At 45.3% G+C, this 27452-nt stretch overlaps 1 protein-coding gene across 10 annotated transcripts in view; it reads right to left on the reverse strand.

Moving 5' to 3' along the window:
- Lrrc8b (leucine rich repeat containing 8 VRAC subunit B) overlaps positions 1 to 26585 on the reverse strand; it is a 66002-nt gene extending 39417 nt beyond the window's left edge. For 8 of the 10 annotated variants that reach the window (XM_076937850.1, XM_034508790.2, XM_076937849.1 and 5 more), the window contains exon 1: positions 26397 to 26581. The gene's annotated coding sequence lies outside the window, so the exon portion shown is untranslated. Of the gene's footprint in view, positions 1 to 26396 lie in introns of all 10 variants that reach the window. The other 2 variants (XM_076937852.1, XM_076937851.1) reach the window with 1 other exon arrangement.
- Between the last annotated feature and the right edge of the window lie 867 nt (positions 26586 to 27452).

The following is a 27452-nucleotide window of genomic DNA, read 5'->3' on the forward strand; positions in this document are numbered from 1 at the left end:
ACACTCCTAATAAACTGAGTCAGTTTTACTGCCATTGCATTGAACTAGATTGAAGAGTCTGAGTACAGTTCTAATGGAAACGTTTTATCTGTAGACACATGGAAAGATGCGTATTTAGCAGGCCAGTGGCCAATGGTGGGAGAGATGACTCAGTGTGTAAAGGTGCTTGCTGCTGTGCCTGACAATCCGAGTTCAATCCCTAGGTCTCAAATAGCAGAAGGAGAAAACCAACTCCTGAAAGTTTTTCTCTGTCCCCACATATATACCATGGTGTGTGTAGGGGGGGAAGGGGTGCATGTGTGTGTGTGCACATGTGTGCATATACGCATGTGTGTGCATGTGTGTACAGGTGTGCATGCATGTATGTGCACATATATGTGTGCATGCACATGTGTATACATGTGTGTGTGTGCACACAGGTACACTGACACACACAGACACAAACATACTCACTTTTAAAAGAGAAGCAGCCCAGCCCTTTAGACTACCTTCCTCTAAGGCTCCTTCCTCTATCTCTGTTTCTCCTTCTATGAAATATTACAGTTTAATTTTAGAGACTTTTTTTTTGAGCTTCATATTTTCCAGTTGTTTCAATTCTTTTGGCAGAGAATTTGTTGAGCATTTGCTGAATTATGGGCTGAAGGGGACAAGGAAGTGGATGGATCTTGTTTGTGTTTCCCTTTATGGCACTCAGTAAGGTCAGGGAAGATGGGAAATACAGACGAGGAAGGAAACAGGTGAGGCCCAGATGACCAATTCTGAACATGGAGTGCTTCTGAGTCTGCGGGTTGTTCTTTTCTCAAGGAGATAGGTAAGCCATGTCCTTGACTTTCCAGCTGGAGATAGGTGGTGGGGTGCTTGCCTGCTATGCCTGAGGCTCTGGGGTTTGATCCCCAACTAGGAAGGAAGAAGACGGAAGGACACGTGGCTAGGGAAGAGCACAAGTCCACCCAACACCAAGTACTGAATATAGTTTTGTACTGGACCTTGCTTTGATACCTTGCTTTGTGTGGCCCAGCCTGGCCCAGAGCTAACTAGGAAGCCAAAGCCGACTTTGAACTTCTCACTGGCCTGCTTCCATCTCTCTAGGAGTGGGATTACAGGTTTAAGCCACCATGCCAAATTCCAAACACAACCAACCACTGCTTCTCCTGAAGCTACCAGAGTCCTGGGGGTTAATGCAACCCTAGTCTTTATGGGTATATGGGGTGGGGGTGAGGGTGGAGGTAGGGGTGGTGGAAAAGATGCCTCCTGGTGGGAAGGAGAGGGTGTGGTCCTGGACAAGGCTAATGTGTCTATGGGTGGCATCTCTGTCAAGAAATTAGGTGGTGAGGATGTTTGGGGCTCCAGATTCCAGAATAAAGTACATGATTGACTTAGAAGAGTCATGGAATCTGAAAGAATGAAGCAGTATTTTGAGAAATATTGCAAATAAATACTTTGGCCAGAGGTTGAGGAGAGCAAGGGGTCAGGGGTTACAGGTAAAGGTTCATACCCCTGAAATGGTATGAGAAGCTGTACGGTGGGGGGGGGGGGGGGATGTAATGTAGCAAGAGAGAAAGAAACATGGTGGGGATTAGGACATGGGAAGCTGGGCTGGGAAAGGCTTTATCAAAAGTGGGGGTCTCCAAGCAGCCTGCTAACTGTTTCATGTCAGATCAACGGTAATGGACAGATCTAAGGGTTTTGTTGTTGGTTTGTTTTTTGTTTTTTTTTTTTTTTTTCCTTAGGATTTGCTTTGCATAGCTTTTAACTGAAAAGTGCTAACAGAATATTGCCCTCAAGAGGGAAACATATAGGAAAGGGAACAGATAGGCTGGAGGTCCCTGGGACAACTAAGAAAGGATGATTGCACTGAGCTAAGATAGAGGTTAGGGTGAGCCTACTATCTGCACGTTTACACATCCCCAGCAGGTGTTACAATGGTTCCCTAATAGGAATGGACTCCAGTTTTACAGGCATCCAGCAGAAGGTCTTGGTATCACACTAACCAGTAAAGAGAGCCAGGACTCAAGGACAAATGACAAGCCTGGTTTAGAGCACAGGGCCAGTAGTGCAGGAGAGTGAGGGCTACGGGTGCAGGAGCTGTGAAAGGTGACTTTTGCAGAGCTTGTGGACTTCAAAGATACAGAGGATAAACAAGCAGATAGAAAAGCCAATCAGAGTCCCAGGAGGGAGAGGGTGTGTGTGTGTGTGTGTGTGTGCATGCGTGTGCATGTACATGTATGTCTGTGTGTGGTGTTTTTTAGGCTGCTCACTTCTACTACAGGCTCTGGGATGTTGGACATAAAGTCTTGAACTTTGTAATGTGAAAAAATATACTAAAAAAAGGAAAAAAAAAATCAAATGTGGCCTCCTATATAAACAATTTATGTACAAAACTGCTCTCTAAAGAATTCCATATAAAGACAGACAACTTAATTTTATTTATGAGAACTTAGTAGAAAAAGACATAAAGTTGGCATATTGCTATAGAGTGGTACATGTATGTAATTCCAGCAGATAGGAGATAGATGCAGAGAAAGTATGGGCTCCAGGCTAGCCTGGGCTACATAGTAAGACCCCCTAAAAGAACAAACAATTCCCACTCCAAACAAAAATGTTATAGAATGTACACACACACACACACACACACACACACACACACAGAGAGAGAGAGAGAGAGAGAGAGAGAGAGAGAGAGAGAGAGAGAGAGAAACAAAGTACCTAAACTCTTGCTTGGCTGCCTGACTGGAGGCACCCAGAAAGACTGGAAGTAATCAAGACTTGTATCTGATGACAGGCCCCACTACAGGTGCTTGCTGCCTTCCTGGTTATGAACTACCCACAAACCCTGCAAGGGTACACTTTTCATTTACTTCAGTGTTTTTTTTGTTTTTGTTTTTGTTTTAATGACTTCTCTCTAACCACGCCGACCAGCTTGTGTTCTTGACTCCAGGTCATAGACATACTTAGTCCATCGGCATGGAGAGCTAGGAGCACATTAGGAGACGAGTTCTGTCTTTATGTTATCAGGGTCCTCCCCCTGACCACCCCAGAGTCAGAGACAGTATCCTTGGGCAGAGTAATTTTGAGGAATTGTGCTCACTTTCCTTTGCTGCACAGAGTTTGCCTGTGGTTTGTCTACTGGAAGGTTATTTGCTCTGCCCACTGTCTGTCTCCATCTGATAGTGTCCCCCCTCCCCCAGCATGGATTCTCTGTGTGGAAATCACTGAGTTTCCCAGCACCAGGTCCAGACTAAATATGTGGTGGGATAAATCACAGCCGGTGCCTGTTCCACTGTAAGAACTAAATCTGTGCTTTTCTTTAGCAATCATGTCACAATCTCCACAGTTCGACCTAATTTTTAACTATGTCTTCTATCTACACACCCTGAAGAAACTCCCTTGGGAACTGACCAAGTCTCTGGGTTCTCCAGACTACTTCTCTGCCTGCCTGCCTGTCTGAGGGAAATGCTGGGGTCACTTCCTCGCCTGCTCTATCCTGCTTTCTGGTTCACCCTCCTGCTTGCTGGTTGGTGGCCCCTGCTCTGGCTCACACTTCCTTTGGGTATTTTATCTCAGTATCTTATCTGAGTTTGACATCTGCTGCTTTCACTGTTGGAAGCTTTTGATGATTAAACCTGGTGAATGATCCAAGCTCACCTTTCTCCACTGCTCAGCCAGCTGCATAACTTAACATTTAAGGTGGAGGTTCTAGCCTACTTCCCCTCCTTGTCCCTATCACACAGCCCAGGTTTTCCCACTGCCCTGGTTGCCGGGATAGTCATGATGACTGACTGCATTGATTACTCAGTTTAATCTTTTTCTGGTCAACTAGATTACTCAGTTTAATCTTTTTCTGGTCAACTAGATTAAGTGTGTATGAATTACTACATAACCAAATCCAGGAAGAAACTATTATATTCCAATTCATATCCAGAATGACATGAAAATCCCAACCTTACCAAGAGATGTATTTTATTTAAGTAGTTGATGCTGCAACTCTTCCATTTGATACCTCAATACAGGTCAGAAAAAAAGATTGTGATGTTTGCCTTGTGAAATGTGGACAGCACAGAGGGAGGCCTTGACTTTTTAAGCCATGAAACTACAACTAATTTAATTCAAAGGCCAGTAACTTCAAACACCTCAGCGTGTGAGTAAGGTAGCACTCTGGGAGGTGCAGCTGACAGCTCTCCTTTCATGAGTGATGACTCAAATCAGCTAGACTGAAAATAAACCTGAAGGGTGCACAGCTGGCGGACAGCTGTCAGCAGCCTACTGAGCAATATTGTGACTCATTTTACCTATTTGTACAAATGGCTTTGCAAGCAGGACTTGCCATCCAGCAAGCATTTGTCTCCCCCCACACACATGCCACCCCTCCACCCCCCCAGGAAAGCTGTGGGAATACCTGTGTCAGGCTCCTGTGCTTTCAAGGGTACCATAAACTGCACAGTGACTTCTTGATGTAACTTAATGAGAAAAAGGTCATTAAAGTCAATGATGTGCATGAGCCACTTACAGAATCAGGGCTCCAAAACTTGAGAAGAGTTTTACACTAAAGGGATTTGCTAGTAAGATTAAGGGCAGCCAAGTGCTGGACCAGAATCCTGTGCCTGACCACTGAGGACACACAGCTTGTTTGTTTACAGTGTAGCAACCTTAATTAATGTTTTAACGTTTATTATGGGAAATTCCAACCACACACAAAAGCAGAGTGAGTAGACCAGAGCCCACATGCTGACCAACGACGTCATAATCACAATGCCCTCCCTCTCTGGGTCATCTGAATCACAATCTAGACATGGCTTATATCTTATTTCAGTGCCTTCTAAGTAGATACCTAAAAAATATAACCAAAATATCATAAACACACCTGATGGTTTGCTATAGCTATTTAACAATCTTCTGGAAAAAGGTGGTGGCTGCAGGGTGGGGGGTGGGGGGCTGGCTTCGGAGACTTTGCTATATTCCCTGGTATAAATATGCCCACTAAGGATAATGTCAAGCCACAAATGCAAGTGCAGCTGAGATGCACGTATAACAAATGTGTCAGCCTTATCCAATGCCTCAACTCTGCAGAAACACTGGGCATAGTTTTTTACTTTATGCATATGGTTGTTTTGTCTGCATATGTCTTTGCATCCTGTGCCCAAAGAGAGAAGTATTCCCTGGTACTGGAATTAGGGATGGTTGTGAGCTGCCATGTGGGTGGTAGGAATTGAACTTGGGTCCTCTGGAAGAGCAGCCAGGGGTTCTTAATCAATGAGCTGCCTCTCCAGCCCTATAACTTAGTTTTTTGTTTGTTTGTCTTTATTTTTTCTTTACAGCTGCTTAACAAGTGGCTTGCAAATTTCCCAAAAATGTAGGAAATTATTTTGATAAACCAGTTCATTAACACCCCTAACTCAGACTAAAATGACTAGTAATTCTTGCCTCTCACCAACTGTCTAGATTCCTCTGATTCTCTGCCCTCTACCCTATCTCTCTGAGGTAAAAGAGTCAAGCAGGAAAAGGGAAATTTTGGGAAGCCACACCAAGGCGGGAGAGGCTGGACCTGGTTGCATGCTGCTTCCTGTTATAAACAGCCTGCTGTCACTGCTTCTGGGGGCGGGGTGGGGAGGAGGGGCTAACTGAGATGCTCTCACGTTCACCTCCACTTCACCAGGGAATTATAGCTGTGCTTTTATCTTGAGGAAAAACAGTTTGCAAAGGAGCAGGAGGAGGAAGTTGGAAGAAGAAAACTACATCCATGTAGAGCACAGAGCACAAGCTGCTAACAAATTCTAAGCTGAAGGAGATGGGCTACGGAGGGAGTTTGCAAAAGCCAGCCATTATGTTTGTCTTTTGGGACCACCATGGTGCATCACATCGGCTATGGTGAGGCAAGGGCAGATGATACAGCTGAGTGACCTTCAGCCTGGATGGTGCATGCTAGACCGAGACCACACCCTGAGCTTACTACATTTAAGCAAAGCTCCAAGGTCCAACTGACCAACATTTTTATTGTAAACTTTATTTTTTTTTTCTTTTAAAAACTGTACTAGGAAGATATATAACATGATGGAATAGGAAAGACACCCAAGGGTCCCCCATGTGCTTTTCTCACAATGTCTAACAATGATCGGCACCTGCCTGACCACACCCATGCGTTTTCCAGCAGATGCTGAGCAGATGATGTCACCCCCGATTATTCTAGCGCTGCACACACCCCGTTCCAGATCCCACAGCATCCCTTCCTCAGTATTTCCGCTGACCTTGTGAGGGGAGTTCCTTGGACCATCAACCTGATCGCTGGCCTGCTGTTCTCAAGCTGGATGTTCACACTGTCACTGACTTAAAAGGCAGGAAACCTCTCTGATTATATATGTATTGCAAGACCTAATTATTAGTTTACATACATGTATGTATGTATGTATGTATGTATACTGACTGAATTCCTTGTGTGAAAAGTGTCTTTGCAAACTGAACACTATCTGGGTAGGCAATCGGGATAGTGTGGTGGAAAGGGACACCAGAGCTCAGGGACCTATGTCTGTGTCTCTCTTCTGTGCTACGCTGCATATACTGGGTGGGTCCTCTGAGCCTACCCATAAAAACAAAACAGCTGCTGCCAGTCTCCTTCAGGAAACTGTCATAATCCACTGTGATCGTGTCTCTAATAACACCTCTGAAAGTGAGGTACACTGTTCCCTGTATATGCAGAAATAATTGGTTGTATAGGGAGACAACAAAGAAATCTATGGCTTTGGTCCTGAATATAGGAAGAGAACAAATTAAAACTCTCAAAAGGGAAAATAAATGGGTAAAGAGAAATGGCTCAGACTGGATGTTGTTCATAGTCAACAAACAAACCAGGGGGATGTAAGGGTAACGCCGTGTTCTCTATCACGTCAGAACGGGGTGAGCTGAAGAGCCGTCCACAGGGGATTGCTAGCATTGCCAAGGAGCAGCGAAGTATTCCTGTTGCGTTAAATAATGAAAGGAAAATGCAAGATCCAACATGTGATTTCCTCTTCAAATAAAGCTGCAGAATGATCTAATGAAATGGTTATCATTCTGTATCAGACATTCTCAGAGGCTTTGCCTTCTCAGTGTTACATTCTGCTTTGCCAAAACCAATGGATCCCTTAAAATTGGCTGGCAAACGTCTATCAAATACTGTCAGACACTACTGAATCACAAAGGGACTTGACATCTTGTTGTGCTCTGAAAGAGAGGGAGAGGGAGAGGGGGAGGGGGAGGGGGAGGGGGAGGGGGAGGGGGAGGGAGGGGACGGGAGATGGATTTACCAAGGGAATCTGACTCTACAAACCACACTCATGTTCAACGAATGGAGAGCAGCAAAAAGGTGTGGCTTGGATAGCACGTGTTCTAGGATATGATTAACACCAGTGTAAATTTTCTTACAAGAAAATGGCAATTACAAGGGTTGGGGGTAAGGTTTGTATTTTGTAAAAATCTATGAATAATCTAGGCCAACCCTAAGAAGGGTTTTTATCAATCTGAGACCTTAATGCGACTTTGCAATAGTCTGTGAAAACGGCAGCTGCTGCGTCTGGTAAATCCAAATGAGATTATCAGGTCAGAGTCCCAGAAATACACAGAGAACACTTCAGATCCCAGCACTGGGATGATAAACACCAAGATAAAAAACCGTGTGAGAGGAGGAAACATTTTGTTTAAAATGAACTCTTTAAAGACTTGACCATCATGTGCAACAGCCCTGAGAATTTACAGGAGAGGAAAGACACACAAGATGTACCAAGAACTTAACTTCCTTCCATCTGACGTTTCCAGTCAAACTTGATTGCACACAGTCGCCGTATGGACTCACATCTGCATTCTCTAAAAGCATACACAGCAATTTCAAACATCGCAACTTGCTTGCTTTTTCAAAAATGAGGTCATAATAGAATCAACTCTCTTTGCACAGACTGCTCAATAATGAGACTGGCAAGGTCAGTAACTTTGTGATCTTTCAGACACCTAACAAAGAAAATAATTTGTATTTTATTTTTTATGTTCTAGATGTATGTTTCTTTGAGCACTCTGAGTACTGAAGACCAATTAGGGCCCAACACTTCCATGGTTCTAATCCTGTATCTCAGTGTATGCACTGACAATGTGAAGAATGACTGGTTGTGTTTTCCCATCTGTGGGACAATGGTGAGATTCACAGGCTATTCTGCTCTGGTCCTGGGACCGCTATAATAATTTTCTTTTTTCTTTTGGTAGTATTGGAGAGATGGCTTAGCATTTGTTGCTCTTACTAGTGAGCCAGGTTTGATTCCCAGAAGCCATGTGGTGGCTTACATCCACCCATAACTCTGTTTTCAGGGCATCCAACAGCTGACTCTGACCTTGGCAGGCATCAGACACATATTCAGTACATTCAAATGCAGGCAAAACACACACATAAAATAAGTGAATCTAAAACCATTAAAAAAAACCAAAAGTCCAATTTATCTGCAGTCTTCCTTTTAAATCCAAGCCTAATTTCACAGCAGTGATTTGTGTCTACTTTCACATGGAGGAAAAAGTCAATTAAAGCCCTCCCTAACTGAACTGACACATGTTTATCATAAGTAAGATGTAGATTTCCCGACTAGCCCCTCCCAGGCAGATAAGACAAATGAAGCCCTGAGTGAGGACCCACAGGCCCTAGGAAGCAGCCAAGGTGAGGCTCAGTTTAATGAATAAACTCGGTGTAGTCAAAGCATCAGAGTTAATGAGAAGATGATCAAACATGGGTATCCCAGTGCTTCCTATCAATGATGTAACACCAACAACAGCCCTGTGGGCTTTCTTACTGACCAGGTAAGAAATGAGACAAGTCTGTGAGTTATTTAAACTTGGCAGTATAGTTAGCATCTGTATGATTACTTTCCAGGGCTCTGCCAGAAAGAGGGAGGTGCGTGTGAAGTGGATGGAATGAACAGTGGATAGAATGAACTAACATGCACATGCACTCAGTGAACTGGGAGTGGCCCCTGCCTAGTGGGTGGCTTTGGAAAACCAACAATGCCAACACCAGAGGCATCAACACAGAGGAGCCACCCCCACCTCATAGAACCAAATCTGTTGACAGGGTGGAGGGCAAATGGTCACTCAATGATTGTATTCTGGTCACACATACACGTTCCTGATGGAGGGGGCTGGCAGAGGGACTGCTCAGTAATCCTGAGAGTCATGGGAACTACTGAAGAAAGGCCATTGTGAGGAACATGTCCCAGACTTCACAAGCTTGCCCAAAAAGAAGATTCTCCTCTCTACAACCTGGCCTAAAGGTAGGCATGGGTTCAAAAAATAAGAATCAACCTGGAAGCCATGAAAGCAAGGTATGTCTTCATATCTTGACTTCAAGTCTTAAAGACCCATGACTTTCTTCAATCCTGTCTTTCCAGTACACGACAGTGGCTGGCTCTATACCTAAGGCTCCTAGGATGTTGACCCTCTTCTAAGACTATCACCAATGACCGTATTCCACAAACTTAGATGGTTACTAATATCAAGAAAGTAGTTACTGAAATTACCAGTCATCATCTCTCCGTCACTCAGGGACCTATCTCAGGCCCTTCCTAGCCCTGCTTAAAGACAATACTGAATTTCTGCTTTTCCTATCTTTATTTCCAAGAGTTCTGGCTACACACTACACTACAGCTTACCAGCTGAGAGAGATCCAGGGCTCCATTAAACTGAGCTGTATTCCCGACCCGTTTTTGTTTGAGACAGGGCCTCATGTAGCCCAGACAGGCCTGGAACTTACTTAGCTGAGGATGAAACCTTAAACTCATAATCCTTCAGCCCCTACCTCCCATGGGTTGGAATCACAGGCACTTCCTACTAAACCAAGTTTAACCCTTGTTCAAATCAGTATCCGAATCACCTGCTTTAGACCCACAGTACAGGAGATGCACACAAGAAGGAACTTTCATGCATCCCTATTGTCATCAACCTTAACATTATCCAAGATGCCAACTTCATCATTAGTCCAAACAGAAATAATTTCTGCTGGCCTAGTTTCCACTTCCACACTGATGAAAACATCAAAGCGGTGAAATCTACCTCCACCCACAAGGTGTCAGGGAAGAGTGGCTCATGAAAGAGGAAACTGCTCACAAATGCAGCCTCTGTTCTCCTAGGCCATAAACTCGACCAATCTCGCCCATGGTGTCCTGGTGTCCGAGCTCCATCCTACCTGGTCAAAACTACACCCACCTGTGGGGAAGGAGTTTATTCTCCCTGCACAACCAACTTCATTTCCTTCAGACCTCTTCTCATTGACTGTTAGAAGACACTCACATGGAGAATTACATAAAACATGAGGATCTGGTGGAGAACTTAATCCATTCCACCTCTGTAAGGTGACAAAACATGCGAGTCATACTAACCATTATAAGTGTCTGTAGGCATAGTTGACCAGTAATTATAATAGGATCATTCTTAGTTAAGGTTTTATTACTGTGGAGAGACAGCACAACCAAGGCAACTCTTACAAAGGAAAATATTTCATTGGGGCTGGCTTACAGGTTCGTTCAGAGGTTCAGTCCATTATCATCACGGCAGGGAACATGGCAGCACCTAGGTAGACATGGTGCTGGAGAAAGAGCTGAGAGGTCTACATCTTGATCCCCAGGCTAGAGGAGACTGTGTAACACACTGGGCATAGCTTGAGCATAGGTGACCTTCAAAGCCTGTGCCCATGGTAACATGTTTCTTGCAACAAGGCCACACCTACTTCAACAGGACCACACCTACTTCAACAGGGCCACACCTACTTCAACGAGTAGGTGTTGTTCACACCTCCTAATAGTGCCACTTCCCTTTGGCGAAGCATTTAAACACATGAGTTTGTGGGGGCTAAATCTATTTAAACCACCATAGAATCCTTCTGATAAAAAGAGAACATTCACTCTTACAAGTTTCCCCCTCAGACTGTTTTGGTATTAGGTTCCTTTCTTTACACCATCACATCCAGGTCTCTCAAGATAATCTCCCTCTACCTCCAGTACAGCCGCATGGCTGCCAGTGCCGCTTGCCTAAACAAAGCCAGTATCACCTTCTGCTTCTTTTTGTCTTTGAACCACTCTCTGGAAAGCTGTGTGCTGGGCACAGAGTTAAAAAGGAGCTTCCAGGCACAGCTCAGGTGGAGCCTGGGCCAGGGTCAGCATGCCCCCTTCCCTTCAAGCCAGAGTCAGTGTGCACATTGCAGATCCACTCCAGTCCACCTTCCCTTTGAACTACAAAGGGGAAAAGCTGGCTTGGCCAAGTGGAAACACCGTGTGCAGTATATTAAAAATTGTAGTGTGCTATTGGCTCCAAACATAAACTGTCAAATACAAGCTCACTGGGTGAAAAGGAAGAAGCCCTATGGGCAAAGGAGCAAGAATGGGAAAAATAATCCAATTTCTCATGCCCCAGAGTAGCAGGCCTGTATATCAGTTTGTTTATGTAGCTCCGAACCCTTGACAAACCCTTGATTTACTCTGAGCTGTTCCTGTGCTGGTCTTGGTGTAAGTATGGCGCAGAAGTGATTGCACTACTCTATCATTCCAACATTCTTGCTTCCTGCAGTGTCGCTGGTAATTAATTTTGGTTACATAGAGTCATTTATCACCATGCTTTCGTCTTCATTTGGAACCAAGCTGATAAAACGTGTAAGTGCTTTTGTCTATGATGAATGAACCCTAACTTTATCATCTAAACACAGTGTTAAATTATGTCTTATTGTACATGCTACCTACACAAAAAGAATAAGCAAGGTAAAATTTAAAAACAACTTAGAGATAAATTTAAAACAGTTGTTTAGAATTGAGCAACTGGGTCAGGTTGCTCGATGTCTGGGTAGTTTCTGAGCGTCCTGGGAACATGATCCTTAAAGCTGTGCTACAGAAAGAATAAATATGCATGTAAGTTAAAAGGGAGATGTGGACAGCTTCGGGGTCTTCCTGATATAGCAAATTTCCAAGAGCTGGAAACTATTTCATCATCATTTTTAAGACAAACATAGAATAAGTATGCATTAATTGACCACATTTAAAAACTTCAGGGGTCATCAGGGTTGCTTCTTATGAAGTCAGAAGAACATTTAATAAAAGCAAGTACCTTATAAGAGGGGGAATCCTAAGCAGGCATCTCCATGCAAAGATAAGGCTGAAAAATGGAAAATTAAGCCATATAGCCTGTGACTCGTAAGCATTACCCACACAGTACTCTCCCCTGCAGAGTTAACAAATGCACTAAACTCTTCTTAGATGCACCCGCCCCCAACCCCATCACTCTTCACCCTCATAACTCCTGGGTAGGGACAGGACAAGAGTACTAGCCCATAACCCCAGCATCTCTTCCACTGCCCTGCTCCAGGTCTGCTACCCATGAAGACAAGTATCGAATATAGTGGCGGTGCCCATCACTATAGCAACAAGGCATAGCGACAAAACGTAGGCTAGAAATTCCTAATTCTGGGGGTGGAGGTGAAGGAGAGAGTGAGTGGCCTTTGGCTAATTGAGAGAGAAAGGCTAGAGTTTCTTCTGTCAAAGTGTTCTATGCCTTAAAGGGCAAGTCTGAAAAGTAGGCTTTGTCTCCATCAAATCAACAATAGAAAACTCTAAAATTCAGTAAACACAGGCCAGGTGTGGTGGCACTCTGGAGGCAGAGATAGGCAGATCTCTGAAGCCATCCTGGTCTATATTGCAAGTTCTAAGTTCCAGGACAGCCATGGCCAGAGAGAGAGAGAGAGAGATTGATTGATTCAGTAAATGCCAGTTCTTATAGGAGAAAGAATTAATAAGCACCTAAGATTACAAAGCTAGCTAAACTTTACTAAAAAAAAAAAAAATCAAATATGCAAATTAAAACCTTTAACTGCTACCTGCTTTTGGAAACCATATACTGATCTAACTGTGTGGATAATGGCAACTTTCAACTATCCGTTACTTTGTAACGCTGAAAGAGCTGAGCCATCTGCTAAGGAAGTGTGGCCGAGGAGATAAGCCACTTGAGGAGACTCCCTAGACAGTGACAAACTTATCTTCCAAGCTCCTCTATAAAATGTGCCCAGAGGAAATTCCTGGGTGGGGGTGACTTTTGTGTCACAGAGAGGAAGGAAGTCACTGTGTTGGCTGTAAGAGGGACAGGGCTTTTCCCACTGACCACTCCTCTTCTGTCTACACCTTCAGGTCTTCTAAGCCCTAACACTGTCTTTTCAAAGTCACTGAAGAAACACTCAAGATTCCCAGCTCTCTGAGGTATCTATCTATCTATCTATCTATCTATCTATCTATCTATCTATCATCTGTCTCTGTATGTATGTATGTATGTATGTATGTATACATGCATCTATCTATGTATGTATCTATCATCTGTCTGCCTATGTATGTATGTATCTATCATCTGTCTCTGTATGTATGTATGTATGTATGTATGTATACATGCATCTATCTATGTATGTATCTATCATCTGTCTGCCTATGTATGTATGTATGTATGTATCTATCATCTGTCTCTGTATGTATATATGTATGCATGTATGTATGTATCTTATCTATCTATCTATCTATCTATCTATCTATCTATCTATCTATCATGTCTCTGTATGTATGTATATATGTATGTATGTATACATGTATGTATGTATGTATGCATCTATCTATCTATATATCTATCTATCAATCTATCTATCAACCATTTGCCGGTTTCTGTGTCTATCTGTCTGTCTGTCTATCCATCTCTCCCCTGCATCCTGAGTTCTTGCCAATTTTTTTCTGGGATGTGTGCATATTTGTGATTTTTATATTTTGAGAGAGCCCTGATACACTGAATGTCTGAGACTGGTGTTTTGCTGTTAACTTTACACAGTAGAAGGGCAGACAAACTCGTCTGGGTCTCACTCTGTGTGGATGTTCATCTCACCGTATCCATGAGGACTCCTCATGAGCCAATCTTTTCCCAGAGGCCTACTCTTCATTGTTGGGTTACTACCTGTAAAGGCTGGGAGTCAAAGACATTCAGACCATAGCATGGAAAAGCTTGGAGATGAAGCTGGGTGTGGTAGTGTATACCTTTAACCCAATTCAAGGCCAGATTATTCTCCACAGTTGAGTTTTGGGACAGCCAAGGCTGTACAGTGAGACCCTGGAGACCAGGGAGTGAATCCCAGTAGTCCAAGGTGCCCAGCCTATGCCTCCTCAGTGCTGGGATTAAAGGAGGGACCATAATACTCCCTTTAGGGAATGTTTCACTCTGCTTTTCTCAACCTTAACATCTTATTAGGAAAGAATGAAGGGCAGAATAAAATACAGACATGAGTGTGGACATTCGGTTCTCGGTAAGGATCAAGGCTGAATACCATTTCATCATAGCAGTATGTGTACAGCCTGGGAAAGGTTCTCAAGAACATAATACTCAAAAGTGAAAAACAGAAAAATTATGATGTCTCTTCCACACAGTCACGCGGTCCCTCGATCTTGATCTAGTTCATCAGACAAACTCAATGGCTTGAAGTCTGGGCTTCTCAGAAGTGTCCATCAGAGTCAGGTGCTTGCCTGCTGTACACAAAGCCCAGCTTCGGTCCTCAGTACTACACAACTCCCAGCACTCAGAGGCCGAGGAGACAGGAGGGTCAGATTCACAGTCATTCTTCAGTACATGGGGAGTCTGAGGCCAGCCTCTCTCTGAACAAATTGTCTACTCCAGGATGAGTGCCCTAGCCACCTAGCCACCCTGCCCTAAGTATGCTCAGGCTCTTCACTGATCTGCCTCATCATAGCCTCCGTTATATAACTCCCAACTTGCGTTTGCCCATTGCACACCTTTACTGCTTTGGGATGCACTTATATAAAGCATTTTCTCCTCTGTTTGCTTCATCGTTGGACTTATTCCCAGTACCTAGTGCGATGCCTGACTCATATATTAAATGCTCAAGTCTGTTAAGGAATTGATGTTTTAAAGGCCTATAGCAAACGGTAAGCCTATGAACAAGAAATCAAATATAGTCCTGAGAAAACTGGGGTTGCCCGAGTCACCGACTCCAGAGGTTATCCATCACAGTTCTGTGTTTTTAAGTCAAGTTTCCCAATCCTTGAGGCCTTTTATAAGGATAACTCATCGTTGACAAGGAGCCAGCAATACATTGGAAGAAAAACCCATCAGGGTTTGAGGACTTACTTAACTCAGCCCCATATTCCCCATGGATCTGTTTCCACAACAGCTGTGACCAGATCCCTGAGGAGAAGCTAGGAGAGGAAGGATCTGACTCACTGTTCAGGGACGGAAGTCCTTCCAAGCGGGAAGGCATAGCTGCAGGAGATTGCAGCTTCAGGGTTGATATCTGGAAGGCTCTCAAGAGCTTCAGTCTGGGCCTCTGATAAAAGGGGAAGGTCCCACCCACACTCAGGGTGGGTCCCCCCTCTCACCCCTCAGTAATTCCTATCTAGAAACATATCCTCACAGACACACCCAGGAGGTGTGTTCACTAAGATCTATGCTGTTTCTGACCCAAGCCAGGTGAAACTCAAATGAGTCACTATACTGTCAGGCGGCAGGCGAGGAGCACGACTTCAGAATATATGCATGTCACACTCAGATCGAGCTTCAGAGAAAATAAAAGGAGATTCATTATCAAAACTATGTGAATTTCCTGACTTCTGTAGCAAATTTTTTAAAGACTTTTTAAATAAGCAGCAATGGGGCACCAAGCCATTTTGGTATTTAATTTAGCTTCAATCGGGTGCATTTAAATTATTGTTTAAAAAAAAAAAAAAAACAAACCAGTATTTATATCATGATAAATGTCATGCTTTGTACTTATAAAGCAACCATGAAAAATGTTAGCCTCTGTCTTTAAACAAGTGGCTCTGAACACCTGAGGCACAGGTCTATGTGGACCACCTAAAAAATTACTTCAGATAAAGAGAAAAAGCAGGATTATGCCAGACAAGTACTGTCTCCAGTGTCCATGGTAAGCCACCAAATCTAGAATCGGGTTAATGTTCAATCGTCATGAGCTCTGACTCTCCAAATGATAGCAAGACTGGCTTGATTCTACTGACTTGACACAAACTAACTTTGCCAGAGAAGAGGGGAAGCTCTCACCTGAAGCATTACCACCATCAGACTGGACCGTGAGGAACTATCACCATCACACTGGACTATGGGCAAATCTGAGGGACATTTTCTTGATTAACAATTGATGTGGGAGGGTCCAGTCCACTGTGGGAGGAGCCACCCCTAGGGTTGTATAAGAAAGCAGGCTGAGCAAGCCATGGGGAACAAGCCACAGGGAGGCAAGCAAGAAGCAGTACCCTCCATGGCCTCTGCATCGGTTCCGGCCTCCAGGTTCCTACCTGGAGTTCCTGCCTTGGCTTCTGTCAATGAACAGCTGTCGCAGTAACCCAGACAAACCCTTCTCTCCCCTAAGCTGCTTTTGATCAGTGTTTTATCACAGCAACAGAAACCTAACTGGGATAGTAACAGCATTCATAGCGTGTCTTATAACTTAATCTTTAAAGAGATTTCTTCCAAAACACCAGTCAAAAGTCAGTAAAATCTATCTCTGGGATCACGGTGTGTGGACTGAAGTCCTTCCCTGGTTCTTTCCTGCATATGTTTGTTGACTGTCTGCGGTGTGTCAGGGTCCGAGAAGCTCAAAAGATGAGTAATAGACACCTGTCATCTCCCAGGAATACCAGAGAGGAGGCAAAGCTGTTCTCAGAGGTAGCATGGAGGAGGGGGAGGAGCATGGGGATGGAAGAAAGATGCCAGCCAAAGTCTTCAGAAGAACCAGGCTTGAAAGATGAGTGCCAGTTTATCAGGAGCACCCAGGTAGCAGGAGGAAACATTGCCATAGAGGGCAGCTATCTTGTCCCCACCCCACTCCCCTGCATTATAGACAACTTAAGACAGGCATCAATGTGCACACCGTGTCCATGGTGAAACCACCGGGGATACAGAAGCCACTGAATGGTAGCAGGTGGTGCTGAACAGCCGCTAAGACCAGACAACTGGAGACATCAGGATTCTGCACACCTGGGCGTTTGCACCCACGCCACCCCGATATGGTGAGATTTGTCTCTCAGGAAGATCCCTGCAGTGTGTACATAAGCAATTGGCCTCCTCAACGGTGGATCCGGGAGAAAAGGTCACAATTACAAACTCAGTGATATCAGGGAGAAGATAGCCACTGATGCTCCGCACAGACTCACACAGCTAAGAAGCTGTGCAGAGGAAGGATGCAGAGGGAGGGGTGAAGGATGCGGTCTCCGCATCAACTATACCAGCTGCCAACAACATAAGCAGGAGCAGAGAGGGGAGAACAGACTCAGTCCTAGGGGTCACTGGCTAGAGGAAACGGGTAAACGCTGGGCTATTTTGGGAAAAAAAAAGGTGAGGGGATCTAAAAGTAAGCACATTTTGTGAGGGAAAAGAAGAATCATTAGCACAGCAACCCCAGGCCCTGCTTTTTCTGTGAAGCAGCCATCACAGGCCAATTTAATGACCAACAGGGTCAAATTATTTGTCCGCTATTTCACATGGCAGTTCTGGGAAGCTCGCTACTGGCATGCTTAAGAGCCAATCAAGAGTAGAGGCAAAGTCTGCTTTCACAGAACTCACGCCCTGGTGTTGGTAAGGGGGACAGAATACAAACATCATAAACCAAGATAAACCAGGCCCAGTGGGGAATGGGAGAGCAAGGCCTGGATGCCTCACCTAAGGTGACCAGGGAAGGGCAAAGGTCACAACTGAGGAGAAGACCTCAGGTACATTCATCAGGGAGGAGTGGCATCTTCTACAGCGATGGGCTCTGAGTGGCCCTAATAGGAATTCCCAGTACCAGGAGAAACCCAAAGCAAAGAGCCCAGTCACAAGGTTATGTGGGGAAAGGTGACAGAGACTTCTGGCTCCTGGAGATAGCGCAAGCACAGCACAAATTGCCTGGGGGTGGGGGGTAATCCTAGGAACCTAAGTAACACACATACACATTCACACACACATACACACTCATACTCACACACTCACATAGTCACACACACACATACTCATACACACAAACACACACATATACTCACATACACACTCACATACACTCACACTTTCTCACACATACACATTCACACATAAATACACACTTTCATGTATACATACTCTTTTTTTACATTTAAAGTTTATTTATTTATTTATTTATTTATTTTTATTGGATATTTTATTTACATTTCAGATGCCATCCCCTTTTCCCATTTCCCCTCCCTAGAAAACCCCTATCCCATACCCCCTTCTCCTTTTTGCTTTTATACAATTTTTTTAATGTTAACCAATGGCTTTATAAATTTGGTAATGCTCAATATCAATCAGAAGTGTAACCTAATACCCAACCTAGATATATCAACTATCTTTGACTGGCGGAGACATGTGAACATCTGCCTCCATGTCTGGCCCCCTCTCTCTTTCTCTCTCATCACCTAGCTCCTCCTCTCTTTCTCCTCCTCCTCTCTTTACTCCTCCTCTCCTTACTCCTCCCACCGTAGCTCCTCCTACATATCACCCTTCCTGTTAAAATAAAACTTTTCTCTCAAAATACAGTTAGAGCATAACTATACCAGTTTATGTCAGTAAGGTGCAAGATAGACCTAATACCCAGTCCATCATTTTGTTGACTAAGCAGAACCTCTGTCATCTCTCTTAAATAAAAGACTTAGTTCTGAAGCTGGCTTTTTTTTTTTTTTTCCTTGACTTTAGAATGAATGTCAGCTGAAAACCATCCTCTCAAATATTTTCTCTCAAAGTAAATAGCAAGGATTGGCTATGAGACTATAAGTTTTCAACTCCATCAGAAATCCAGAATGACTGAGTTAACTGAAATTATGGGAAGCACAAAGCATAGCTTCTAAAACATAGCCAATTTATAGAGACCGCTGAACACCTGGACAGTCCCTATACTACAGAACGTTGGAGCATCCGATCTTCAACCTTCTGGCCCAGTATACATACTCTCAAACATACACTCATATATACACACACATACACTCACACACACTCAGATGCACACTCCTCTCACACATTCACACTCTCATACACACCCTCTCACACACATGCATACTCCCTCACACTCCCTGAAATCTGGTGCCTTGAGAAACTGCATCATGCATGATTCACAAACACAGCTAGGAGACAAGTAGCGGCTCGCCTGAGGACAGAGTCTCAGTGCTGAAACTGGGCCAGGAACAAACTCATCCAATTACTCCTAGAGAGATGGACTTCAGAAATCCAGATTCATAGAAATCACCTTAGATGCATCCATTCCTAAAAACAAAATATTAAGCAGCAGTCCAGTCTCTGACATGCTCCCACTGTGGTGGGAGACACACCGAGGAAGGTTTCCTGCAAGCTGGTGACTAACACTCAGGAGGAACAGCTTTTCCCTGTCCATTCCTTTCTTGGCTCTGCTAGACAGGACAAGGACAAAAAACATTCCCTGCCAATGCCACCCCTGCCAAGCTTGCTTTCTGCCTACACAGAGGGACTGGACATTGGGATGGCCCCCTGGCCCTGAGATACGCCATCAAAGGCAGAGGAGTCCAGCCAAGCCTGTAATACTGCATGCTTCCCACTCTCTGGTCATGTTCGGTGCAGCTGCAGGAGCTGACTCTTCTACAAAAGATCTCAGAATGGTCCATATCCTTTAAATTCTATGCTAAGGATATGCAGACCAGCTGACTCTCTGAGAAGGTCTCAGTTTACTGTTCTTGTCTTCCTTCAGCAGAGTCAAAAAGGGAACAAACATGTGAAAAAATATATTCTTTCCAGTCTTTGCAACTGGCTTTGAAGACGTCCTCTTCCCATGTGTCTCCCACTGTGTCAGGAGCCCTGCAGGGACCTGTCAGCCACCTGACTGCAGTCTTTTTAGGAGTGGATGGTTTAAGGCGAGTTTTCAGATGCATCTGCTTGGTGCATCAAAAACAAAACACAACAACAACAACAACAACAACAAAACAAAAACCCCTACATTTATTTAGAGTTTGTTAGTGCAACACAGATAAGCAATAAAAATATTTGAACAATTCCTGAGCTTTGTGGCCCCCTTTCTAGAAGCACACAGTGAAGTTGCATATTATATGCATTTGTTTTACATTCTGAGTGTGAAGGAGAGGGTCGAGGAGTGTGTACCTGAGAGTTATGTTCCCTATCATCACTCAGCTACGTCTCCATCTCTACAGATACTTATTTGAACGACAGCTCCAAACAGTATGCAAAGCCTTCGATGGACGGTACTGGGCAGCCACAGGACCATACCTAAGCTGCTCACAGCTGAGCTACTTTGAAGCCACTCTGTGTCCCCCTTTACTTACTGCAGCTTTCGCATCACCCTTTGCCACTAACGTCACCGTCACCATTCAGTCTAACTGCAGCACATCTGCCTGTGCATTCATGGACCTCTTCTGCCTCCTTCCCAGCAACGATCACCATGGAAATTTTACTTGCTCTCAGCAGCCGCTTGTCTGACTTCAATAACCCAACCTCAGTGAACACCAACACCAGACTGGGTTTTGCTTACTGTTGCTTCCCTAGGACCTGGCACAGTACTGGCATGAAGTAAGTGATTAATAGTTGCCAAAAATACCATGAACCTTTATGGAGGCTGGAAAGGTTTAGCAACATCCCTGATTCATTACTGATCAGCCAAAACTTATTCACTTCAAAGGGAAGGAACAGAAAGGCTTGGCTGCTTTTTTGATCAAAAGATACAGAATGATTTTGTTGTTCTTTGGGTTATAAACTGAATTTGGAGAAAATTTTGTTAGGTTTGATTTAGAAGTTAAGGGGACCTACCTGGATACCCACAACAATGACCAGTATAAAATACGTTTAAAATAGATTAAAATGGGTCATTGTAGGAAGGGTTCATGGAAAAGGCAAGGCCACATTAAAGTGGGAAGGTTACCACTTCCTTTGCTATGCATTCTCCATGTTACTACCTCCGTTTGCAGGTATACATCCAATGAGTGAAGGCTGTGTACTCCCAGTGAGTGAGTGGCTGTGTACACTCAGTGAGTGGCATTCAGAACTCCTGTCAGGTCCCCTTGATTTTATGAGCCAGCATTTAATCTATACTGTGTTTTTAATCTATGAAATACATGGTGTCACTGAGGAAATAAAACATTGCTATGCTTGGGGTAGTACCGTACACCTTTAATTCCAGTACTCAGAAGACAGAGGCAGATCTCTGTGATTTCGAGGCTAGCCTGGTCTACAAAGAGTTCCAGGATAGCCAGAGATACACAGAGACCCTGTCTTGATAAACAACAACAAACATTGTTTCTGGCACTCAAACGCTCATCTCCGCACTGTGACAAGGCATAATCCAACCGTATGACAACTACTAATTGGGATAAATGCTCAAATACTTAAGATAGGATTTGAAACCAATAATGTGGCGTCTTGAGACTTGTTCACATGAAAGAAAGCATGGAGGGCTAGAAAGGCGATTATTGAAAACACACTATGTTAATGTGTTTGGTTTTTTTTGTTTGTTTGTTTGTTTGGAGACTGTGCATCGATCCCTGCCAGGCCTGGAACTCAGATACGTCTAATGTAGAATGCTGGGATTAGAGGCATGTGGTACCATACCCAGCAGGCTTTATAATGTTTACAGAACTTTGGAGGTTTAAAGTATATATTAAACCATGTCAGGCCAGGGATGGTGGTGGCACATGCCTTTTATCCCAGGTCTTGGGAAGCAGAGGCAGGCCTATCTCTGTGAATTGGAGACTGGCCTAGTTTACGGAGTAAGTTTCAAGCCAATCAGGGTTACACAGTGAGATGATATCTTTAAAATTTTTTTTCTAAGATCCCTAAGAATCTCTTATTAAGAATCAGGAAGACAGGCAGGGTGACAGTGGTTAAGCCTTTGCCGAACAATCCTGGTAACCCGAGTTAGATCCCCCGACAGTCACCCTGCCTCTGTGTTCCCTGCCCCAGCTCTCCTGCTGCAAGACTGGAGGTGAAGACCAGAGCACAGGCCTGGGCAGCAGCAGAAAGAGCATGAGACTGCCTCTAAACAATATGAAATATGAAAGAAGAAAACTGCTGTTCAGAAGCTGTTGTCACACACACACACACACACACACACACACACACACACGCACGCACCCACGCACGGGCACACGGGCACACGCGCGAGACGTTCGATGATTATGGTGTCCGTGCTCAGATCCTTGCTATCCCCATTACTTCCTAAGCATGGATCCACCCTGCACTCTGCCTGGGACTGACTATGGTTGGAAGCAGTGATGATGGGCACTATGTTCTAGGCAATGAGATGTAGTAAGTATTTGAAAGCTCCCAACAAAATTTCTCATGAGACTGCAAGCTGATGCCGTCCCCTCCTCTTCCAACCTTTCTTTTTGCCACCTGAAGCAAGCTGTGGTGACCAGAGCTTCACCTTGGACCATGAAGTTGGAGCCTCCTATTATGTATGGTAGAGCTACACATTATGTAAGGCTCACATTGTATGACAGAGCCAATAAATAGGACCAGTTTTCTCAGATTATAGAACCATACATAATACTTCCGGCTTGACCAACCATAACTTTGGGGGTAGGGGCAGGGATGAGACAAGGTCTTATTATATAGCCCAGGCTGTCTCAAATTTGCAGCAGTCCTCTGTGCTAGTGTTTCAAATACAGGGATTACAAGTATTTCCATCATGCCTAGCTGTCTGCTAACTCTGTCTTAGTCAGGGTTTCTATTGCTGTGAAGAGACACTATGACCACGGAAACTCTTATAAAGGAAAACACTTGATTGGGGCTGACTTAAAGTGTCAAGAGATTTAGCCCATTATCATCACAGCAGGAAGCATGGCAGTATCCAGGCTGACCTGGAGCTGGGAGGTGACTGAGAGTTCTAGATCCAGTTAGGCAGGCAGCAGGAAGTGAATGTAACACAAGACCTGGGTTGAACATTTAAGACCTCAAGTCCATCCCCTAGTGACATACTTTCCCAACAAAGCCTCACCCATTCTAACAAGGTCACACGCACTCTAACAAGACCACACCTCCTGACTCCTAATAGTGCAACTCCCATGGCTGTCTCTCTCTCTCTCTGTGTGTGTGTGTGTGTGTGTGTGTGTGTGTGTGTGTATTCCAACCACCACAAACTCTTTTACTTAAATGTGAAAGGAAAACAACTGTCACTTTATTTAGGTCATTGTTTTGACTAGGAGCTAATCTTAACTAACCGAGAAACTTATCCAAAGTGACAGCAAAGTTCATGTCCAAGTCTGTCAGCATGTAAGGTACATGCTCTTGGGCAAAGGCTGAAGAACTTTGATGGGTAATTTGGAAGAGATCTTGTGTGTGATGGGGGAATGTTTCAAGAGACTGCAGAAAGTCTTGAAGAGAGAAAATAAGGAAGGTTCAGATGCGCTCTTAATTCTACACCCCAGAATAAAGAGCAATGACTCCTAACACAAAGAATTCAGTCTTCACCAGAGACAAAAGCAAAATCTCAGATGTCCACTGGAAACAAGGAAAACAGAGGTGCTCGAGAAGCTCCCATGCCTAAGGCACAGCGGAGAGGCACTGTGGAAATGCCAGGCACATGGAGAGGAAAGAACACAACAGAGTGGTCAGGATTCAAAGAAGCAATAGATGCAGTTCAAATACAGAGTCTGGAAAGGGACAAGGAGAATCACGTGACCCTTATCAAAGGCAGCATGAAGGTCAGCAAGCAAAGAGAAAAAGTCAAGGTTGAAGCCAGGCACCCATTTTAGTCCCTTCACTCTTTCACAACAGCTCTGCAGGAGTAAATTTAAATGGTGTTGCAACTGGGTAGAAGTCAAAGGAAAGTGAAATCACAGGAGAGGGAGTTTACTGTATCTTGTTGCTCAATTTCTAAATGAATAGCAGTGACAGGAGTGTGGAGGGACAGTGGACTGAGTCCGGTCGCTTTGAGGATCAGTGCTAATGATCCAGGAGAAAAACAGGTTATTACGTCTGCTAAAGAAACTGTTTTGCAGAGAGAACTAAATCAATGAAGGTGTGAGGGGAGCATAGATAACACAGTTGAGGGAAAACAGAAACAGCAGAGTTCCAGCCCTGGAACTCACACACAGGTAGAGGTCCTTCTGGCCTCTGTATGTGTGGTGCTGTAGCATGCCACACATGAACAATAATAATACATTTTTTTTTTTAAAGAAAATACAGTTGAAACAGACAGAAAGTAGGCAACAGCAAGAAGGCAGCAAATATGAAGACAGATGCGATTCACGGATAGGGGTAGCACAACTGCATTAGGGAAATCTACACAGCACGGGGCTTCTGGGCTCCTTCCAGGTAGTCACAGAGCCAAGCTGCCTGCTGGTATACTGGTGCTCTGGGACTCACGGGGCAGAGTGGAGCATGTTATATGACAAGCCAAGCACCCATCCACCAATGTGGAGAAACCCAGCGGGATCACACCCAAGGGCAACAGAAGGATGCTGGGAGAGAGAAGTAAAAAGAAAATGGAATCTCAACTTGAGAGACCCTAAACAAAAGATCAGACATCAGATCTTGCATGGGCAGTTAAAAATGAACGTAAGCACAAACATGAAAATTTCAAAAAAAATTCACAAGGTGAAAGTGTTTGAAGAGTGAATCTTAAGTTTTAAAACCTTTCCCCCTTTCAAACTCAGAAGAGAGAGCAAAAAGACAAATGATAGGTCACTGAGAGGAAATGCCCACATGGTCATCTAAAGACACTTCTGGTCACCTGGTGTCCTTTCCAAATATTACTGTTTAGAGCTATGTCTTAATTCAAGTTACTGTTTTCATCCTGAGGATTCTGAAAATTACAACAGCAGTGGGGACCAGTGGTGGGGACGGCCAACTGGCCTAAAGACAAATCTCAACATGTCAAATACAGTCACTCACAATGTGAACCTGTGTACCTGAGTGCATGTTGTGACAACCTCCTGATCAGAGAATACAGGAGTTTCAAAGAAGTCAACCAAATTCTAACTAGAAGATTACATTTCCCTCAACCAGGCCTAAGAAAATCACATGACTCAAGGTGTGCTCACTGACAAGCCCCGTTTTTAGCTCAGAGCAGCACCAGACATGTTAGGGCTTAAGGTTTGAAACCTCTCAGGCCCCATTACCTGGGGGATCAACTGTAGTTTCTTATTCTTGTCAAGAGCAGACATGATTACTAGGATGGCTCGGGGCAACAGAAAGTGACTTTGGCACTCAAAGCTCAGAGCACGGTGCCTTCTTAGGAATCGGGATTTGTGCACGTTGAGTGTTCTGACACTCTAACATACATTTTCCCATACATGCTTCAGCTCTACATTTAGACAAAAAAAAAAAAAAAAAAGCTGTCCTGGAAAGTCACACAGTTACTGTTACCATTACCATTGTCATATACAACAGTAGTAATACTTGGGGGGGAGGGGCACTGAACCCCCAGCCTTGCCTCTGCCAAGCCCCTCAGGGCTACACTCTCAGTCTCTAATTTCTTAATAGACACTGAACAAATTATCTAAATTGGTTTCACATTTACGATATTTTAAACCTTCTCTCTTATCTTTATATAGCAGGTTTTGTTTTTTGGTTTGTTTGTTTGTTTGTTTCTGTTAAGTTTTCAGACAAGGCAGAATATATTTAAGAAGCCCACACGCTGGTACTGACTTTTAAATTTCGGTTTGTTCTCTGGGGTGGGGGAGCAAAGGGGTCCCAGTGGTAGTTTTTCTAACCACACATCAAAGTCTTTCACATGACTACAGGCAACCTACGGACTTTGAGAAGTCAGTCGAGGACACGGATTACTGAGCCTCTTCCCTTCTGACCTGTCAGCACCTGCAGACTAGGAGGAGGAACCACCGAGTCTTTAAATGGAGATCAGTTGACCCCTTCAGCTCAAACGCTAAAATCACAGCTGTTGGCCAGTAAATACCCAAGAGCATAAAATGTCTGGCGCCAGGAGGCGCCAGGGCAGGGGGCAAACGGCGAGGACCTGATGTGGACCCCCTTTGAGCGAGCTGCCCTCACCTACGGGGAGACTCCGATGGAGAGGGAGGGGCCTTTCCCTGCAGTGGAGGTGGGCGATGGGGGGCTGGGGGGACACACACAGGTGCGCGCTCAGCCGTGGGGACAGCAAAGACACCGCCCGGGCGCGGCCGCCCACTCCTCTCGCCTCGGATGACCCCAACATACAGGAGAGGTGCCGGTAGGGGACCGCGCCCTCCCTCCCCCCGGGGGCGTGGGAGCCGCGCAGCCGCCGCTTAGCCGGTGACTGTGCCACCTGCCCGCAGTGGGAGACCCAGGTGAGGCGCCACCAGGTACCCGCACCTGCCCTGCCGCCCCCCACCTGCTGTCGCGTGCCCCCTTCCCCCGCCGTCCCCGCCGTCCCCGCCGTCCCCGCCGTCCCCGCCTACCTTTGCGCAGGAGCTTCGGGGGCCCGCGCAGCCCGGCCGGCCGGGGCGACCCGAGCGGCGGGCGCCCGCACTCTGGCGGCTGCAGCTCAGCGGGAAGCCCCGGCGCTGCCGGGCTCGCCGCCCCGGAGCCGCTCCATTGTGACGCGGCGCGCGCGGCCGGCCAATGGGCGCGCGGCGGCGCGAACCGCTGACTAAGTTCGCGCGCGGAGGAGGAGCGGAGCGCGCGGGCTGCGCCGGCTGCGCAGGCGGGAGCCGGGGACGCGCAGCGCCGCCTCCGAGCCGCCCTTAGCCGGATCGCTCCGCCACCCGGCCCGAGAGTCCACCCGGCCTTGGGACGGACCGCGGGACCTGGTGACTCACCCTCCCGCTGCACACAAAGCGCAGCTGCCACCTCCCGGAGCCAGCGCCATGCGGCCGCCCGGATGCCCTCGCCCAGCCTGGCATCCGCGGTGCATGGTAGCCACACGCCTAGCCGGGAGCCGGGGCTGCAGTCCAGAAAGCCAGGAACCGGGGCTTATGGCTGTTCCCCAGTAGCGCCACCCCAGCAGAGGACCCCGGCCTTCTCACGTGTGCACCCCTGAGAAACTTGTTATTGACACAACTTACTCCACCAGGAAGGGTGGGGTGCGCCGCGCAGGGCCGGCCTTAGTGAAGTCCCTTTAACGCTCTTTAAGTCGCGTGACTGGAAAGGCTGCAGGGCCCCTGGGAGAAAGGTTTACAGTAGTGCCAAACTAAGCACCTTCTGGGCCTCCAATACGATGTTTTTCTTTCCAGTGTCTTTTATCTTCCACAAGATAAGGGACAAGATAGAGGGACTACACCTCTTACTAGTAGTGTTTCATTGTGGATAGCCACCTGCCCCCACCCGCTTTCTTCTCCTGTTAATTAATGGCCCTGTATTTGAAGAGTAACAGTGCCTCTTACAAGTTAAGCAAAATTTTAATCCAAATCCAGAAATTTGGGTGATTTAATAGTTCTATCATTCCCCTCGAATCTTTAACTCCTCCACACCCTCCCTGTTCTTTTTAAAATTCAGTCTTTGCCCAGGTTATTTCT

This window comes from Arvicanthis niloticus, chromosome 7 (genome assembly GCF_011762505.2).
Source record: "Arvicanthis niloticus isolate mArvNil1 chromosome 7, mArvNil1.pat.X, whole genome shotgun sequence".
NCBI lineage: Eukaryota > Metazoa > Chordata > Mammalia > Rodentia > Muridae > Arvicanthis > Arvicanthis niloticus.